Genomic DNA, 6,881 nt, shown 5'->3' on the forward strand with positions numbered 1-6,881 from the left:
TCTGAAGTTTTTCCTGACCTTACTAGGAAACACTCTTGGCTCCAGGTATAGGCTATATGTAGGGACCAGAATGCGTATTGTCCCAACCTTAGCGCAACACTAGAGGGCAGCAATAAGCTTCTTTCCAAAATATGGCTGTGGAGACATCCAAATCTGAGTACTGTGCTGGGTTGGAAGAAGCAGACTGGAACTATGTTAAGACTAGTTAAATGCTCTTTTACTTAATTGATCCACTTTGTAGCAACACTTAACTCAAACATGTATGTAACCCAAGTCTCCATACTAGTGGTGTGTGGGTATCAGATGTCAGTGATGAAATCACACATGAATGAACAGGATCATTCTGTCTGCCCCATTGGGAGTAACCACACTGCTACTCCTCCTACAGTGCCATGACGGCCAGCGACTTAGCTTGTGATGTTGTTGGGATCATAGTGCCACGTGGGGGCCATTTTGGCTCCAGTTGTCCCCCTGCTGCTGGAGATATTGTGTTCCTCCTTCCCTCTGGCATGGTGGCTTGTTTTTGCCTCCTATCTTGTCACTGGGGGGACCTTATTTTTAGCTGGCTTACAGACACCTGGGGTATCAGTCTGCGAGTGCACAGCAGAGCAGGGAGATTGAAAATCTTATGAATGTTCAATGAGGGTGTATTGTTTTCTCCACACAAAGCAATTGACTAATAAGAATGCTGTGTTCTATGGCTAAGTTTATGGTCACGCTTACACTTGTGCCACTCAGCATAATGACATTATACACACACTTAAGAGACTAATGTGGCATATGCTTAAATATGACGCATGTTGCAGTAGACAAACATACCTCCCCTAAACACACATGCAGGAGAACAAACTGCAGCCCCAGTGTTCTATTAGGTAGCATGTTCCTTTGCTCTCTGTGTCTGCACAATCCGCCACACAGCTGGCACTTGGTGCTGACGCGCTGGAGAAAACTAGGAATAATTCATTGGAATATGATTGCTGGGGTAACACAATAATGTCACTCTCCTTGGCTTCCTTTACTTCTCTCTCGCTCTCCCTCTCCTCCTCTCCCTCTCCCCCTCTCCTCCATGAAATGGCTTCTGACAGCTTAGCTCAAACTTTGATGAAGGGCTTAGGTGGAATAATGGAACGCATACATGCATAGAAATACTGTAATCATGCAGAAGTGTAGCTCTCTCTGATGTTGTGGCAGACTAACATACACACACACACACACACACAGGCTCTCCATCACTCTTCCACGTTCACCTATGTGAAAGTAGAAGAGATTGTCTGTGAGTCCACAGTTGAACAAATGACCAAAACGCCCAAACCTTTACATATTCCCTCCTCCTCTCATCTCCCTTTTCTCTTATGTTTCTCTTGCCTCCATCTCTATTTTCCCATGTTACTTGTTTTTGTCCTTATTCCGTTCTCTCTCTGTCTCCATCTGAATTCCCTACTGCTGGGGACGGGTGCAGTATTGCTAATTGGGATGGCCACTGTATGTAATGATCAATCAGTGGAAAACCACAGATGAATGTGATGGGTTCAAAGACTAAGGAAATTGTTTGCAATCACAGCCACCATCCATAGCCCCCCTTTATAACCATCCCACTGTCAGTATCACGTGACCCATGATGAATGGCCACTGCCTGCTGGTTAGGCATCAGAGGCACATCTGTATAAGAGATTAGGAGCTCACCTTTATAAGGCAGCCTTACAGATAGGGTCTGTGACTAAGGCAGCCTTGCAGATAGGGTCTGTGACTATAAGGCAGCCTTGCAGATAGTGTCTGTGACTGTGCCCGCTGTGTTTTTATAGGACGGTGAGAAAATGAAGGGGAGATGGGCTGTGCTACATTTACTGTATCTGCTAAATGGAAGATGCTGTAACAAATATAGCATGTAGGGGTTCGTTTTATAAGCACAGGTAACCTTGGAGCGGAGCATAGGGGTTAAAGAAAGGAGAGGACAGAAACCTGGAAGAGAACAGAGAAGATCATTAGTCGAAGATGCTTTCCCTCGTTCTTGCTCTTTCTCTCTTTATTCCCTTTCTCGAACTCTGTCCTCCTACTTCCTACCTCTCTTTTAGATATGCTCATGTAGATACTTACACACAGACAGTGGAAAATGGGCCAACCCCTCCCACATGGGTCATCTTTCTGGGGAAAAATCTATTAATAAAAATTGAAGCTATTCTCGGATTAGATTCCTAAGTGTCCTGTTTAAAACATTACACTGACTGCTCAGATTTTTTTTTTCCTCCTCTGGGTCATTCAGATCAGTGTTTTTTCATATGTAGCCTAAGTATAAACAGACCCCATTATCAGTAGGATACCTGGTGAGACAGCTTCATTCTCTGTATTCATTCCAAGACAAGTGCACTAGTCAACGTGCAATGATTGAAACTGTTTTCGAATAATCTATTACACTTCAGGCAAGATGTCATCACATCAGTTTGGAAAACCTGGCCCCCTACCCTATCCATTTCATAATAGACAGGTATGACATCTACATGTACCCTTTGGTACGTGCTCTAATGTGTAATAAGGTACAGTATATTATTTCGAAGTGATTCATCATGCTGATTCATGCGCTGTTCAGTGCACACACACACACACAGAGAGAGAGAGAGTCTGATCTTGTTTGACTTGTGCTCGATGACACATAAAGAAGGGCACGTATAGGCTGGCTACCTATATTGATGACTAACACCTAGAAACAAGACATGGTGGTGTAGGTGGAAACAAAAATCCTGGAGATTATTTTCAAAAGTGTTAATTTATTTTTTCACCACTACACTGACCATTTGTTCTAAAATCACATAATTCCTAATGTAATCATTATGCAAAAGATATCTTTCTTTCAACCATATCGTCTTAGGCATGTGAGGAAACACTTTATGATAGCCCATCAATGGAAATGTTGACAATACAAATGTTCTATGAAATGGCATTCATTTACACACAGATTTTCCATGTGCCCAACACGGTTATGGGAGCTTTATTTGAAGCCCAGTATTTTCTATCCTAAACTCCTGTTACATCAAGATACCGCCCCTTTTATGAAATTCGGAAAATCACCAATCCTGAATTTTGAGTAAATTAATATTGACATAGTTGTAAAGAGTGCTTCAATCATGCGCCACGGACGCACATGGAGGCGTGACTGGGTTTGAGGTTTAGTCGAATTTATGTTGGCAGCACACGTCCAGTAAAAGGTTCGACGAAAGGAAAATGCTATTGTACCCTTACCATACTACCACTACTACAGAAGTTCTGGCTTGTGCGAGAGACCTTCCCGGAACATCTCAACTATTTGTTTTTGGGAAATCTAATGGACTATAAGCCCTCAGATTGGAAAACATCAATATTTGTTCTTCTTTAGGAGAGTCGCACCTGCTTGTTCCAACATGAGGTATTTGGATCAGATTTTAGTTGACAACTATAGTACTACCAGGGAGAATAGCAGTTGGTAGGTTACTTGCCTCGCATGGAAGGATAGGACCGTTATTTGCTGATGCGTAACTAAGGTCCAATCTTTCGGATACCGCCACAGACTGCACCCTTTCTGCAGCCCTGACCTGAAATGCCTTTAGACTTGTGATGTATATTAATTGGATGTAAACCTGTGCAACTCGTGGCGCATGATCCTCAACAGCCTGCCTATTCCCCGCGCGCGCGATTCCTTAAAAGGTGGTGAGATGGCACACTTTATTTAGCCAATCTCAATGGCTACACTGGGAAGTACTTTTGACTAACTCACATTTGAATGAATTCAGCTGTAACAGTCCGTTTATTCTGGAACCCGGACCACATACAGCCGACTGTCTCGTTTCATCCCGTGAAGAGAATGATGATGACAGAGAACAGCGAGATGGAGACCGAGACGCAGCTCCAACGCTCGCCAAGCAACATGTCCATCACACCTGTGTCCAAGGCAAGTAGTATACTATACTCAAATGTCTCACTGGCTGACAACTGTTTCGGACCGCGGTGAAACAACTAATATCCTTGCGAGACAACCAGCTGGAGAAATTTGAACCTCAGTCCACAGTGGTTTGCAGGTTTTACGCAGTCCGTTCTTTTGACTAGATAGTGGAGATTTTGAAATGTGAAGCTGTTTGAATGGTTGTTCCAGGTGTTTTTACATGGTGAATATGTTTGATTTGTGTTAACACATGTATAATATTTGGCCAGAAGGCCATGACAACCACATACCAGTAACCTGTATGACTTGGCTTCAGAAAGTTAAAAGTGCTTGCTGCTTTCACCATCACATTGATATCTTTATTTTGTTATACAATGCTGAGATGGAGTTACTGTTGACTTAATATCAGAAAAAAATCATAGTTAATCACTGCTTATATATATATATATATATATATATATAGTTTATTTTCATAATTTGAAAGGTAATAAACTCAACTGTCTTGAACACAGTAGATTGCAGCCAGGTGCATTTCAAAACCGCATGATCAGTAAATTACGTCACTAGGGGTAAATTGCGTCACTAGGGGTAACTAAAATAAGAGGATTGGAACGTTCTCTTTCTCTCTCTTGCTGTGTGTGTGTGCGCTTACACGCACATGCTCAATATGAAGAAGACTTTACCAAGAAAGGGGCACGCCTGTTCCAGAATGTTTTAGAATGAATGTCCTGTCCAGGTTCTCTTACCATTAGGCCCATTAGGAAAGTTTGTTTAGTTTTGAATGTAAATGGTTTGAACACTGCAGACACTCACAGCACTACTCCACTCACAACATTTAGTTTAATGGAAGAGATTAAAGATTGCCAAGCAATTTCTCAACTGATACAAACTAATTTACTGTCCAGAATTCAAGGGCCCCTGTGGTCAAACATGATAGAAACAAGCTATTACATGTTGTCCCTTGATGTTCTGGTCATTTGACTGCCTTGTCATGTTCCTATCATTGCCTATCATGTGTCATTGAATGTGTCGGCAGCACTTTTGTACTATTTGCTGAGATTGAGTTTAATGCTGCTTTTAGATGGCACGAGGTAGACGGTAGATGGCAAACTGGATGTCATTGTTTTCAATAAGAGAACGACGGTAAATGCCTTGAGGCTGGCGGTGAATGCGCCACTGTACAAACGGGACTTGCCGCCAGAGTTAAAATATTTCAACTTTTGCCATCTGCCATAACGTTGTTTTATACCGGATGTTGATTTGCACTGTTCGTTTACTGAAATCACCACAGCAAGGCATACAATCGTACTGGCTTGCTTTTGCCGTCACCGTCTTTCTTGTCCCGCTATGCAGACTGGTATGACGGTATTTGCGTCCCTGGTCTAAATGCAGCATAAGGTAAGAGCACAGAACATCCTTTGATGTAGCCTAACAACGCTCAGCCTCACTTGTTGAAATTAGGTTTATAATATAATATGCCATTTAGCAGACGCTTTTATCCAAAGCGACTTACAGTCATGCGTGCATACATTTTTTTGTGTGTATGGGTGGTCCCGGGGATCGAACCCACTACCTTGGCGTTACAAGTGCCGTGCTCTACCAGCTGAGCTACAGAGGACCACAGGTTTGTGATTGCATTAAATGCTACCTGACTGCGAGACACCATTTTGAAAGGTAACCTTGACGTAGTCGACTATAGAATACATTGTAAAGTGTGTCAGGGTTTAAAGTGCTTTTTCTTGAAGTGCCTTTTTAAACAGACACACAGACAGCAGCCACCTGCCACATCCATTTCTCTCAGGTTGCTTCCATTTACTAGCCTCTGTTCAGACAGTTTTGTCTGTACACAACTGGCTACTGACTGTAAGAGATTCAGTCTTCTTGAGTCCATCCATGGACCATGATGCATTCAGACACACACATACGCTCACTCAGTCACTCACTCATACTCTCTCTCTCTCACACACACACACACATGCATGCCACACACTATCTCACACAGACACTGAATCAGCTCACACATGCTGCACATTTCTATTCTATTCCAGGTTACTATGGTTTACTACATCACCCTGAAGAAGGCACAGTGATGCCAAAACGTTAGTGGTTTACCTAATAAATTACTGGGAGCTTGTATATAGAGGATGCAACTCTCTTTATTTATTTTTAAGCATACAACTTACTACATCACTCTGACATTGCAATCCAAAAACGTTCCTATCATGTCATCACTACTAGGATGAAAACACACTCCTCAATGTCAGCTACTAATATCGCCCTTCATTACTGGGAGCTTAGGTTGTAGTATCAAGGGTCAGTGCCACAATGATTAATCTCTTTCACCGTAAACCCCATGGCTCTGATTGAGGTTGACTCCGGCAGTTTTAAAATAGTAGGTTAATTGCGATGTCTATGGAGCTCCCATTAAATGCTTGAAATTCAGTAGCTTGGTGCCCAAAGACACTTTCTCAGTTGTAGTCTATTAAGAATCCATTAGATGACCACTGTGGGAAATGTTAAAGCCATTCTATCCAAATAAACGGATCAGGGGGCGGGGAATGGACCCTATAGACCGGGTCTGATGGTCTCAGGATGTGGGGGTCTTGCTGTCAGTCTCTCGCACACGCATACACACACACACACACACACGCTGCACACATCCCATCTCTCCGTCTATCCTTCTATCTTATCTTTCTATCCATCTATTTCTCTTTCACACACACACACACACAATCAGAGCCACTCCAAAAGATAAGGCCTCCTGAGTGATTTGATGGGATCAGATATCACACAAGCACAAGGCCATTCTGATGAGAGGGAGATCGAGAAGAATTACTCTCATCATCCTGAAGCTGCCTGCAGCATGTTCCCACTAGTCCCAACTTAGATGAAGGATGTCAGAAATTGAGAGAAAGGCAGAGAGCCAATGAGAGAGAAGGAGAGGAGAGGATGGCTCTATAGAGTGTCGCCG

The sequence above is a fragment of the Coregonus lavaretus genome (genome assembly GCF_964263955.1).
Source record: "Coregonus lavaretus genome assembly, chromosome: 28".
Classification (NCBI taxonomy): Eukaryota; Metazoa; Chordata; class Actinopteri; order Salmoniformes; family Salmonidae; genus Coregonus; species Coregonus lavaretus.